Source organism: Prionailurus viverrinus, chromosome B3 (assembly GCF_022837055.1).
Source record: "Prionailurus viverrinus isolate Anna chromosome B3, UM_Priviv_1.0, whole genome shotgun sequence".
Classification (NCBI taxonomy): domain Eukaryota; kingdom Metazoa; phylum Chordata; class Mammalia; order Carnivora; family Felidae; genus Prionailurus; species Prionailurus viverrinus.
Window position 1 is genome coordinate 115,523,089 of NC_062566.1, and position 14,625 is coordinate 115,537,713.

Genomic DNA, 14,625 nt, shown 5'->3' on the forward strand with positions numbered 1-14,625 from the left:
GCTTATGGCAGTGAATATAATAGAACAGACAAATCCCTGCCCCCATGGAGCTTATTTCCTGTATATTTCACTTATCTGGGAGATATTTTCCTTTTGTCTGAACCACATTTTTATTTAGAAAAGCACACAGAAAAATTAACTAGTAGTTTCTGAGTTTCTTCTTTGCTTTTTAAAAAGTGTTAAATTCATTTTTTCAAGTTTATAGAAGTGTATTCTTCTACCCAAGTTGACCTAAATGTTAATTTTCCTATAGAAAAACATTTTCAATCGTATTTTTTCCAATTGAAAATTGTGATAGAAATACATATTCCTTATACTAAATCTGGATAGTGCAGAAAAATATTTTAAAAAGTAAGTCCCCTAATTTCACCATTTAGAAACAATAATTTAAAAACATATACATCAGAAAAATTTGATCGTGCTGAGTATGTTGTCTTGTAAACGTGCTCTTTCCACTTAGTAGGTTGATTAATTTTTCACCTCAGGGTCAATGTATCTACATTATCATTTTTAATTTAAACTTAATTTCAGCCTTTGGAAACAAAATATATCATTTGTTCCCCAAATTTGGAACTCTGAAAACAACATGGTGCAAAACTCCATCCAAAGTCAAAGCTATTTAGAGGCGAGGCAACTCCACCGTATAAGGTGTTGACAGTTTTCTAGACAGTTTATTTCTTGCATTAAACCTAAATGTGTTGCTGTAACTACTACCTGTTCTAGATCTGCCACTTTGGTGCAACACATAATTAACACGAGTTCCTCTGGGTACCAGAAGCCTTGCCAGAGGCTTTACATATGTTATCTCATGGAATCTTCTCAGCAGCCTGTGAACTAGGCAGGTTCATACCCTACATTTACCCTTTACAGACTGGGACTGAGCAGTTTGAGTAATTTGTTCAATATCACGTAACTGGGAAAGTAGAGCCTGAGTCCACACCCAGTGGGAGCAGAGTCCGGAGAGTCCCCAAAGTGAAAGCACTATTAGTTAAGCATGTGTTTCGTGCCATGATTCAGTGATATTCATACTGTCAGTGATTACAAGTGCATTTTGTAGTCTTGATTTATTTGGAATGTGTAACTTTTTAATTTGTATTCTTACTTATCTCTTGGATTAAGCATTGCCTTTTAGATCTGGTGACTAATTTGCTATCAGAAAAGTACATTCTTAACACCTTGTGAAACAGATTTCCTGCTCTCTTTTTTTCTCTCATATTAATATTTTCTGCCTTGCCTACCAAATCTTGTTGTAAATTTAGCACCTATTTTAAGTTTTTTCTTGCCTTAAGCTACCTTAATAATTTCAGTGCTAGGAGGATCTTAGCAACTATCTAGTGCAGTATCTCCTCTGTAGCAACTCGTATATGTGCTGCATATGGTGCTGTCATCCTGGGTCTTGCACCTATTATTATTACTTCTTATCACCTGATTTATTCTTCTCCGTGATCTCATGAAGTAAACATAGACAGGAAGCTGAGATTTGGAGAGGTTATAAATGAATTGCCTCAGATGACGTAGCTAGTAAGTGGTTGAGATAGAATTAGAATCCAAGGCCTTCTGATCCACATTTAAGTTCATTTTACTTCCTGTGACAAGTGGTTGATGGCCTCTGATTAAACACTGGCACTGTGATCAGGCATGCCGCTATATAAGGTGTTGACAGGTTTGGGGGAAGTTTATTTATATTGAGTGAACCTGAATGTGTTGCTGTCACTTCTGCCTGTTGATTCGATCTGCCTTTGTGATGCAACACATAATGAATTACCCTGTCCCCCTACTATAGTGTGTCCCTACAGTTATTTAAACGCCACGCTCTTGTCTCCCCGATCCTGCCTTACCTGCTCTTCTCTGCCGTCACATAAACTCAGATTCTTCTTTTCTTTTCACACTAACATTGGTTCTAGCCTCCTCCTGCTACGTTGTTCATTGTCTTGTGAAGGGCCTTTGGTCAGTCTCCTTCAGAACAAACACTTCAGACGCAGGGAGCCGTAGAACCCATTACCAACTTTGCTATGAAGAACATAAATGGATAACTAAACAAATCGCTTTTGTTGGTCCTCACTCTCACAGCGTTGGCTTATGTTGAGCTTAATTAACACCCATTTGGCTTCCCTGGTCTTTTTCACATTAGCTGTTATTAAACCAGGTCTCTCTCATCCTGAACTTGTGCAGTTTTTGTTTTGTTTTGTTTTGCTTTTCTCTTTTTCTAAGACTTGGTTTTTACACGTCATCTGGTTAGGTTTGGGCCAACATTCTGGCCTGCTGAAATCTTAAGAAACATTGATTACATTGCTTTTAGATGTATGTTCCGCTCCAGCTTTTTCGCCTGCAGCTTAGATAAGGATGGCTTTTTTTGTTGTTGTTTTTGAATTGGATCCTGCTCACATCTACCCTGTTTTTAAAACCTTCCCCCAGTCTAGCTTATGTCATTTCCATTTCTATTATTCTTCTGCTTTTGCTCTCTGGGCTCATATTGAGTGTAGTTTGTGACTATTTCCCAAGCGTAGTTCTTTTTTCTCTTGTGTAACTAAGTAAAAAAAACATATATCAGTGGAAACTGGTGAATGAAAGAGAATGAGGTAGAAATAATCCACACTATTAAGGAAACTTGTGAATTTTTCTTACTAGTTGAATCCAGAGTTTGCTATAAACACATAACTGATGCGGTAAGCCACTCTGTTTTGCCTTGTTTTTTTTTTAACACAGCTGGGTAGAAAAACAAGAATGCAGAACACAGATAACTGATTTACCAATAACACACTATTGAAATAACACACGATTAAGGGGTGCCTGGGTGGCTCAGTCAGTTAAGTGTCTGGCTCTCGCTTTCAACTCAGGTCATGATCTCACGGTTTCATGGGTTCGAGTCCCGCATCGGGCTCTGTGCTGGGAATACGGACCCTGCTTGGGATTCATTCTCTCTCTGTCTCTCTCTGTCTCTCTCTCTCTCTCTCCCCCCCTCCCCCCCGTCTCTCTGTCTCTCTCTGCCCCTTCCCCACTCACACTGTCTCTGTCTCATAAATAAATACACTTAAGAGAAGTTTTAAATAACACACTGTTAAGATTGAGTTTTTGCAAAATCCAGATTTAGGCTGCTGTTTAAAAAAACTGAAGGTTTCCAAAAGGCAAGTGATAGACCTGCATCATGTGTAAATATCATACTACATTGTTGAGCATCTGGAGCAGCTATTTTGAAATTGTGTGTATGTGTGTGTATTGTTGGATTCATCAGGTCTTCTAGAAGACTGCCCTGCTCCAAGAATCTATTAGGTCAGTGGATGTTGGTTTCCTAGAACCTTTTATTTTTCAATCGTAAAACTTATTTATTGAAGAGTAACATGCAGAGATGTGCACAATCCTGGGTGTGCAGCTTAGTGAATTTTGACAAAGGAAACACACTCATGTTACAGTACTGAGATCAAAAAATAAAAATTACTGGTGTCTGAAAAGTCCTCCTCATGCCCCTTCTGATTTTCCCTTGCCCCAAAGATAATCACTATACTGATTTTTTATGCCATAGATTAGTTTTGCCTATTTTTGAAGTTTGTATAAACGGAATCATACTGTATATACTCGGTGGAGTCTAGCATCTTTCACTCGACATTATGTTATTGTGAGGTTTATCCATGTTTGTGTAGCTGTAGTTTGTTCATTCCCATTGCTTTGCAGTATTTTGTTGTATGAATTTACCACAGTCTATCTGTTTTCATAGTGATAGTCATTTAAGTTTTTTGGTTATTGTGAAGAATGCTACTTTGTGTCTTTTGGTGTTGTATGTGTCCCTTTAGGTGCGTGTGTGTGTGTGTGTGTGTGTGTGTGTGTGTGTGTGTGTATTTAATTTTGTTTAGAAATGTACAAAGGATTGGAATTACTTGATCATGGGGTATGTGCGGTCCTGCTTTGGTAGATGTTGTCAAACAGTTTTCCAAAGTGATTGTATCCATTTATATTCTCACCAGCAGGTTTTTTGTGTTTCAGTTTTTTGGGGTTTTTTGTTTGTTTGTTTTTTGCATCCTCATCAACACTTGGTATTATTAAAATTTTAAATTACAGTAATCTTGGTGGATGTCTAGTGGTATTGTACTATGGCTTTAATTTGTATTTCCCTGATGACAAATGAGGTTAACTTCTTTTTCCATTTGATTATTGTTAACTTGGATTTCTTCTTTTACGAGATGCTTATTGAAATCTTTTCCCCATTTTTCTATCGGGTTACGATTTTTTCTTACTGATTTGTAGGAGTTCCTTACGTACACGAGATAGCATCCTGTGTCTAGATTGTCTTGACTGTTTTCTCATTGTGCAGTCCTTTTTCTTTCTTATCTTCAGTTTGCCAAAAAAAGTATCACTTAGATCCAGTGGGCCATTTTTATTTTTGAAATTTTAAAGTAATTTTACAAATAATGTGCAGAAGTAACAAAGGGATAGTGAAAAACTGCTTATTCAAAATTTTAATAAAAATTTTAGAAGAGCAAAACCCTGCATCAGGTAAATTTTGGCACAAAACATAAACATAAAAGATGAAATAATCCTGTCACTTATTTTTCTGGCAAAGCAGAATGGTCCAGGTTCTTGGCACAAAATATTATGTGGTGACATCCTTGCAGTTTAATAACTAAGTAGATGATAGTACTACATTTCCTTTCTGTCCTTAGAAATATATTGTTCATTCACCGAATCTTGAATTTGAGAATATTCATCTAGGATACTGTCATCTGAGGACTTACAGTTGGAGATTTTACTTACATGATCAATGTCACATCTTTATTAGAGCTTAGAGTCCTTCTGTCTCTGTGTTTATTTTTTGATTTGGACACAGCTTTCTCTCTTCCTTTTCTCTGCTGTTATAGTCAGGAAATGAAAAATTTTTAATTCTCAATTGTACTCAGCGAAGCCTAAAAGTAGGCTGTAATATTTTGGGCAATACAAAGCGGGGTGAGGTGACAGCTTATTTCACTTTTGCCTCATCTTTAGGCAAGTCCATCATTCCTTCATTGTCTTTGTATTTTAATCTTCTTTAGCATAGATGGGGATAATTGATAAGTAATGATGAGTAATGATTTTGAGGGTAAGGAAATTGCAGAATGCTTTAAGATTCAGAGAAAAAGTCACTTAGGATCCCATAATGTGTCTTAGATTTATGAAAGGTTCTAATGGACCCATATAGTAATTGCAAGATAATGTAAGTTTCATTCTGTTTTTTAAGGAGTAAATTTTCTTTGTTCTTGGGGAGGCCTATGAGAGAAAAGTCACAAAGTTTCAATCCTTATGATGGAGCTGTTTATTTTTTATTTTTTAAAAGTTTTTATTTAAATTCTAGTTAGTTAACATGCAGTATAATATTAGTTTCAGGTGTACAATGTGGTGATTCAACACTTTCATACACCACCCAGTGCTCATCACAAGTGCACTCCTTAATCCCCATCACCTATTTAACCCATTCCGCACCCGCCTACCCTCTGGTAACCATCAGCTCGTTCTGTGTATTTGAGTCTGTTTCTTGGTTTGTCTTTCTTTTTTTCTTTTTGCTCGTCTGTTTTGTTTCTTAAGTTCCACATATGAGTGAAATCATATGGTATTTGTCTTTCTCGGGCTGACTTATTTTGCTTAGCATGGTACTCTGTAGCTCCATCCACTTCGTTGCAAATGGCAAGATTTCATTCTTTTAATAGTTGAGTGATATTCTGTTATATGGACACACACACACACTACAACTTCTTTATCCATCTATTGATGGACCTTTGGACATTTGGGCTCTCTCCATAGTTTGGCTATTATTGATAATGCTGCTATAAATATGGGGGTGCATGTACCCCTTTGAATACGTTTCAGTATTTTTGTATTCTTTGGGTAAATACCTAGTAGTGCAATTGCTGTATCACAAAGTAGTTCCATTTTTAACTTTTTGAGGACCTGCCATACACTTTTCCACAGTGGTTGCACCAGTTTGCATTCCCACCAGTAGTGTAAGAGGGTTGCCCTTTCTCTGCATCCTCACCAACACCTGTTGTTTCTTGTGTTGTTGAGTTTAGCCTCTCTGACAGGTATGAGTATAATAGAACTATTAAAAAAAAACCCAAACAGTTCTTGGGGCACCTGGGTGGCCCAGTTGGTTAAGCATCTGACTCTTGATTTTGGCTCAGGTCATGATTTCATGATTCGTGGGTTTGAGCCCAGCACTGGGCTCTGCACTGACAGTGCAGAGGCTGCTTGGGATTATCTGTCTTTTCCTCGCTCTCTGCCTTCCCCCCCACCTTGTGTACACGTGCGTGTGATCTCTCAAAACAAACGAAACCTTAAAAAAAAAAACAAAACAGTTCTAAAACTAGGATCTGAACCCAGAGGGAACCCCAAGGGTTAATGGTGTCCTTTTTTTTTTTTTTTTTTTTTTTTTTTTTTGGTGAGAGAGTGTGCACATGCAAGGTGTGTGTGTGTGCACATGCATGTGTGTGTGCACATGCAAGGTGGATGGGGGAGCAGAGTGAGAGAGAATCTTAAACAGGCTCCATGCCCAGCACCCAGCAAGGAGCCCAATGCAATGCAGGGCTCCAACTCATGACCCTGAGATCATAATTTCAGTCAGAATCAAGAGTCAGATGCTTAACGGCTTAACCAGCTGAGCACCCAGATGCCCCTGGTGTCTTTTTTATTTTTTATTTTTTTAATGTTTATTTAATTTTGAGAGACAGAGAGAGAGAGCAGGGAGAGGCAGAGAGAGAGGGAAACACAGAATCCAAAGCAGAGCTTCAGCATCCGAATCTGAGCTGTCAGCACAGAGCCCAACATGGGGCTTGAATGCATAAACTGTGCTTTCATGACCTGAGCTGAAGTCAGACGCTTAACCGAGACACCCAGCCGCCCGTGGTGTCTTTTGATTAATAGAAATAATTGATTTTAACTTAGCAATCCAATTTATCGATCCGTTTTTCTTTTATGGTTAGTACTTTTTTGTGTCCTGTTTAAGAAATCTTTGTTTACCCCAAGGCCATAAATATATTATCCTATTTTATCTTCTGTCTCGTTTTACCCTTTATTTTTAAATCAACAATCCATATAGAATTGATTTATTTGTTAATGAGGTATGAGGTAAGGATCATGGTTTATTATTTTTCATATGGCTATCTAGTTGACCCCAGCCCATCTTTTCCTTACTACTTCGTGCTATCTTCTTCATCGTGAGTCAAATGGCCACATGTATGGATTTGTTTCTAGACTCTATCATTGTACCAGTGTCATACTGTTTTAATTACTGTAGCTTTAGGGGTGCCTGGGTGGCTGTCAGTTAGGTGTCTGACTCTTGATTTTGGCTTACAGTTCATGGGATCGAGCCCTGCATCAGGCTCTGGGCTGACAGCAGGGAGCCTGCTTGGGATTCTCTCTCCTCGTCTCCCTCTGCCCCTCCCCCACTCGTGCTCCCTCTCTCTCAAAATAAACACTTTTAAAAGATTTTTAAAAAAATTACTGTAGCTTTGTAATAAATCTTGATACCTCTTAGTGTAAGCCCTCCAGTTCTGTGTTTCTAGATCAGAGGTTGGCAAACTTTTTCTGTGAATGGCCAGATGGTAAGTATTTTTAGGCTTTGCAGGCCATGTTTGGTCTCTATCACTTATTTTTCTTTCTTCCTTTTGTTTTTCACATTTAAAAATGTAAAAGATCACTCTTAACTGGATTTGGCCCTGGGGCCATGGTCTACTGACCCCTGATCTAGATTGTCTTGATTATTCTTGGTCCTCTCTGTTTCCCATGTAATGCTTAGAATCAGCTTGTCAGTTTTCAGAAACCTGCTGGAATTTTGATGAGCGTTGCATGGAATCTGTTGACCATTTTGTGGAAGAATTGACATCTTTGTAATATCTAGGCTCCTGATTGGTCATACATACTTTTTGATTGGTTTTCGGATTATAATTGTGGACCTCTTCTATTCTGTAGCTGTCTTATTTGGATTAGCAAGGGACTGTAAACAATACAATTTTACTCTGTGCTTCCATTTGCCATGGTTGTTCCTATTTATAGCAATTACTTTTTGGAGGGAGAGTTTTGACTTTAGGGTTTTAGTTATACATATTAGAAAATACTTAGAAAAATCATCTCGCATGAAAACTAAGAGGGCAGGAATTTGACTCCAGAATTTAATATTTTGTAATTCCCATGGTCAGCTGATTTGAGTATGTTTATGTAAATATTGTGATAATAAGACATTTGTATTTCTGTGCATACCTCTTAAGTTTTTATATCCACTTGGGGTCTATTTTTTATGTTAAATCGTGAAATTTTTATACATACCTCTAATGTTTTCATACCTAGCTTTAGGGTTTTTGTTTTTTAGAAGTTTATGAAATACCTAACTGTATACAAATTTTCTAAATATTTAAACACCAGATATTTGTTTTACTTTTCATCTAACCAATGGGCAATACATGTGTTTTTCTGTGATTGTATTTAGTGAATATATGCTATGTTTGTACTTTATTTCAAATGTTTTTATATGTTAAAAAGGTCATAGCATTTCATTGTATTAATGTAAACATGGCTAATTTTTGTGCATATTTTAAAATTGAGTATCTCTTAATATATTTATTCCAAAGGCTTTAAAATTCTTTTATGAATACAAAAGGTTTTGATAGTCTAACATTTTGTTACATCCTTGAACTTTGAAAATTTGAAAGTGCAGTATTGATAAATAATTGCCATTTATATGTAGTGTTGAAAGTATATTTCAGTTGGTTTTTTTCTGACCCCCCAAATAAAAATAAAATGATGACCCTTGGCTGTTGATCAGCAATTTAATCTGAAAGCAAAGTACCCTATCCTGTCATGGAAATTGCATATTATATGTGCAGGCATGAGGCTTGCAGTAGTGAGTTAATTACCTTTTACAACCTTGTCACCATGTTCTCTTTTCCTTATCTGTACGTCGTTTAGTGCCTCTTGCTTCCTTTATCTTTCCCTCTGGCCATTCTGTATATGTGCTCTTCTCTTTGTTCAGAGTTCCTTTCCTGCCAGTTTTTGCTTTACTAATTCCTAGTGCAGGGAGCACTTCAGTAATTATGTGTTGAAATCCTTTGGTGAGTCAGACAAAGGGGATACCTCTGTAAACAAGGCCCTCCATCGTGTTCCATTTTATCAAGTTATGTTCTAAGTTTTAAGTAAATCAAATTGTTGGTTTACCTGTCTCACTCTTCCCTTGGACTATGAACTCCTTAAGTATCCATTTATTTCCAGCACTAACATAGTGCCTGACAGATGTTCAGTAACTGTTACTTATGCTGGAATGTCTCAGTTATGGATGAAATTCTCAAGGCACTCACAAATTGGTTAGGAAGGCAGTTTGTTTATATTCAAAATTTGATTATAATATTAGGTAACGAGTTGACAAGGGTTCTTACTGACTCTACCTTTTGGAGAATAGTCTCCTCTTAGCACTTCCATGAACTGATCATTGCTGAATTGAATCCAAAGCAGATGGTTTTACACAACTTTAATGATCTAAGGTGTTTTTCCAGGCACTTTGAATTAATAAATGGCACTTCAAGAAATGGAACGAAACCCTCACAAGCCCTGAAACGGTATCATATATAGCTACATAAGTAAATAAGTGGTCTCCCTCTTTAGTATTGTGGTGTGTCCTCTGATAAGTCTCTAGTCAGCTCCTGTCCCTGTGCCCAACAGTAGCTGTGCCAAGCCTTCACTGCTGTGCAGAGACCATCTGCACTGTTGTCTCCACAAACATTTTTCTTTCGCTTTGTATCTTTAATTTAGATTCCTGCCTCCCAGAGGAAATCGAGACTTTCAGGCCCAGTGAAACTCACTTCCCACCCTTGTGTTTACCTTACCTTATTGTCCTCATCTTTCTTCTTCTAGTCTCAGAAGAAGCTCTTGTTTCTCCCAGTTAGGGCTAATCTCTCTGTGTCACTTAAATTCATTTTACATTTTTATCAAAGTGGTACATACATAGTTTTCAGAAATCAAGAAAAACAGCCAGCCACTGCCCCAAGCCACCCTAGATGTGTTTTCTAATGACATCTTTTCGTTCTTTAGCTGTTTCTTTTGGTAGTTACCTTCCTGTCACTAAAAAATATGCTGCTACTTTCTTGAACTTCCACATTTTAAACGTTATATATTTACTCCCAGTTCTAACAGAGATTTGCTTCTTCCACTACTCTAACCCCGTATGTCTAATACGTGTCACTGTTTTTAGATAAGTAAACAATGTCCACTGTAGAGATAAGCAGTGTGTTATAATTATACTTCCTTTAGTGTAATGACTTTTCTAGAATTTCCAATTGTCTTCTTGAAAAATCTTTAAAATAATTCTCCAACCCTAGTCCCAAAAGCACCATCTCTTTTTCTCTTGAGGTGATCTCTCTCCCATATTTATGCATCTTCTTGCTTTTCACCTGGCTGGGTTGGCTGCTTGGTTGCTTTCAAGATCTGCCATATGGCTGTTACTCCAGCATTTCCCTTGATTACCCTCCTGGATTGGATTCACTGTTTACTGAATGTCATGGCTTCCTGTTTGTGGTTTAGTGCCTCTTTTTCCCAGAGTGCATGCTCAAGTAACTCAGTAAGAAATTGTGGTTTGGAGGCAAATTGTCTGAGTCTTGTGTGTCTGAAATGTTTTTATTCTAACCTCACACTTGATTATAATTTGGGTATAGACTTTAAAGTCAAGCATTTAAAATTTTTTAATTTATTTAAACTAAAAACAAAATTAGTTCACCCATTTCTCCTATGCCCACCCCTGCCTCTGGCAACCACCAATCTGTTCTTTGTATCTATGAGTTTGGCTTTTATCTGTCTGTCTGTCTATCTATCTATCTATCTATTTATTTATTTTTAGATTCCATCTATAAGAGAAATCAGTATTTGACTTATTTCACTTAGCATAGTACCCTTGAGGTTTATCCGTATTGTCATAAGTGGCAAGATTTCATTCTTTTTTGTGGCTGAATAATATTCGTGTGTTTGTGTGTCAGTGTTACACGTACATACATTCTTCCATTGATGGACCCTTAGGTTGTTTCCATATTTTGGCTATTGTAACTCATGTGCAGTGAACATGGGATGCATATATCTCTTCAAGTTAGTTTTCTTGTTTTCTTCAGGTAAATATCCAGAAGTGTAATTGATGGATCATCTGAGGGTTCTACTTTTAATTTTTTGAGGAGCCTTCATACTGCTTTCCATGTGGCTGCACCTGTTTACATTCCCCTCAACAATATACAAGGTTTCTTTTTTCCATATCCTTGCCAACACTTACTATTTCTAACCTTTTGAAAACAGCCATTCTCACAGGTGTGGGGTGATATTGTGGTTTTGATTTGTATTTCTTGGCTGATGAGTGATGATGAGTCTCTTTCCATGTGTCTCTTGACCATTTGTACATTGTCTTTGGGAAAATGTCTATTCAGGTCCTCTGCCCATTTTAAAATCCGATTATTTGTATTTTTGCTAGAGTTATAGGAGTTCTTTGTATATTTTGATCAGTAGCCCCTTATCAGTTATAAGATTTGCAAGTATTTTCTCCCATTCGGTAGGTTGCCTTTTCGTTTTGTTGATGGTTTTCTTTGCTGTGCAGAAGCTTTATAGTTTGATGTCATCCCACCTGTTTATTTTATTTTATTTTATTTTATTTTATTTTATTTTATTTTATTTTCAATGTTTATTTATTTTTGGGACAGAGAGAGACAGAGCATGAACGGGGGAGGGGCAGAGAGAGAGGGAGACACAGAATCGGAAACAGGCTCCAGGCTCTGAGCCATCAGCCCAGAGCCCGACGCGGGGCTCGAACTCCCGGACCGCGAGATCGTGACCTGGCTGAAGTCGGACGCTTAACCGACTGCGCCACCCAGGCGCCCCCCACCTGTTTATTTTTGCTTTTATTCTCCTTGCTTTTGATATCAGATTCAAAAAACCATTGCCAAGGCCTGTGTCAAGGAGCTTACACCTATGGTGTTTTTCTAGGTTTTGTCCTAGGAGTTTCATGGTTTCAGGCCTTATGTTCAAGTCTTTAGTCCATTTCGAGTTAATTTTTGTGTACAGTGTGAGATAACGCTGTAGTTGCATTCTTTTCTACATGACTCTTCACTTTTCCGAGTATCATTTATTGAGAAAACTGTCCTTTCTCCATTTTATATTCTTGGCTCCTTTTCATAAATTAATTGACCATATACACATGGGTTTATTTGGGGGCGCTCTGTTCTGTTCCGTTGATCTGTGTGTCTGTTTGTATGCCAGTACCATACTGTTTAATACCATTTATGTACTGTATAGTAAAGTTGAACATAATTATTCCTCAAAAGTTTAGGATCACCATTCTATTTTCTTCTGCCAGTCAATATAGGTGCTATACTGTTCTGATTCTCTTCCTTTTTAGATGATGTCTCCCTATTGCTAGAAACTTTATTCCCCCCTGGTATTCTAAAATTTCATAGTGGTTTTTTTGTTTGTTTAGTTTTAATAGTTATACTTATTATTTACTAAGCTAGACCTTTTCTGTCTGAAAATTAGAGTCTTTTAACTCTTAAATCTTTCTATTTCTTCATTAATTTTATTTTTCTTGTTTTCTGTTTTTCTGGAACTCCTCATTAGTAGGTTTTTGGACCTGCAGGATTGATTATATTTGTCTCTTTTTCATTTGATTGTACTTTCTGAGATACTTCTAATCTTTTTATTGCATTTCATTTGGAGAATTTTTAAATTTTTGTGGCGTTTTCTTGGTTCTGATCAAGTTTTATTCTTGATTTATATTTACAGTATCTCATTATGAATCTTTCTGAGGATACTACTTGAGCGTTTTTTAAAAGTTATCTTCTGTTTTTTGCATTATCTCTGTTTTTTTCTCCAGATTTATGACCCATTTACCTTTGGTCTCTTCCTTCCATTTTGGAGACATTCCTCAAGTTTCTAGTGATCCTTGGTTGTCCATTTATATTTAAGAGCGGGGGACACTGACAAGCTAATTGGAAGCTCTGTGTGCATATGAGGCGCTCATCAACTGTTGATGCGCCCAGTCAGCAGATTCAGGCCTTGCTTATGTGGTAGGGCAGAGAACTGCCAATGTTAGAGGACCCTCGGATTCAAGAATATAGGGACATTCATCCCAGAGAAAGTCTAGTTGATGGTTCTGAATATAGATTTTAATTTACACATTTTTAGCCCCAAGTCTTACCCCTGTCCTTCCCCAGCACCTCTGGTATCTGAGAACTCTGACTCGCCCTGGGTTTCTGTGGGCAGACCAGCCCCGTTTTGATTGTATCTCCTTCTACCAGCATTCTAAACTCCAGCTTCTTCTTGCATATGTTACCACTCATGTTTGCCCTTTGTCTTCCAGAATTTAAAAACCATTTGCTGGCAGTCCCCTTTCTGTTTGTAGTCAATTTATGTATATTGACATTCCTTGTGATGACTCTGTGTGGTGTCAACTTGGCTAGCCTATAGTACCTTTCATAGAGTTCCCCTATGTGTTTCTGATTAGGGTGGGACACAAAGATTTTTTCATCTGATGTGAAATATTTATCCCTGAACAACTAAAAAAAAAAAAAAAAAGATTCTTACCTGTTTCCCAGAAAAGGATATATAGTCCCTTTCATCTTTTTGTCTTTGGGAAAATCTTCATTCTTCTCCTAGCTGGTTCACATTCTCTCTTTGATACTCTGTAATTGAAATTCTGAGATATAGGGGCACCTGGGTGGCTCAGTTGGTTAAGCATCCACCTTTGGCTCAAGTCATGATCTTGCAGTTTGTGAGTTCGAGCCCCTCATCAGGCTCTGTACTGACAGCTTGGAGCCTGGAGCCTGCTTCACACTGTGTCTCCCTCTCTCTCTCTCTGCCCCTCCCCTGTTTGTGCGCCGCACCTCTCTCTCTCTCTCTCTCTCTCAAAAATAAACATTAAAAAAATTAAATTCTGAGATATAAAATTAACTATTATTAATACATCTAATGTCAGAGGATGACAAAGAACGATCAACCAAGGACATTTAACTAATACATGTGTATGTATTTAAACACATAGTATCAAATTAAGGAAGAAATACTTGTAACTATTACAGTCCTGCTTTCTGCAACTGGTCATGTAACCATAGTTGGTATTTATAACTATATTCTTCCACTACACCTTTCATAGTCCCTTTGTTCTCAACATGCATTTCAGTTGGTCCTCGTTTTTTGCCTAGTGGAGTGACCCAAACCTTCATTCTTGAAAGGTCTGGGCTCTTGGCAGTCCTGCCTAGATTGAGTTATTGTAGTTTTCTGTTGACTTTGATCACAGGGCATGAAAGCGCTAAGAGGTGTTCTAGAGGTTCTCCATTCCAGACATCTTCCTCCGTACCCTCATTGTGTACTAGTGACCCAATTTCCCCTTGCAACTCAGGACCAATCACTACCAGCCAATGTAGTTACTTCTTTCTTGGCCTGTTTATTCAGAACCCAAGTAGCCAGGTGGCAGTCTCAAGTTGAATTTAATGGAGTTACTGTGGTGTTTCCTGATGGAAGCATTCTTCCTTTGAAACTAAGACTTCTAGACCAGCAGAAAGCCTAATGTCAACAGGGATAGGAAATAAATATTCTCCTGAAACTGAATTAGCATTCTTCATTGATTTCCCAAACAAATGAAAGAAAAACTCT

The 14,625-nt window shown here is 37.5% G+C and overlaps 1 protein-coding gene across 3 annotated transcripts in view; it reads left to right on the top strand.

The window, feature by feature from the left end:
- YLPM1 (YLP motif containing 1) overlaps window positions 1–14,625 on the top strand; it is a 76,333-nt gene that overhangs the window by 14,142 nt on the left and 47,566 nt on the right. The window lies entirely within an intron of this gene.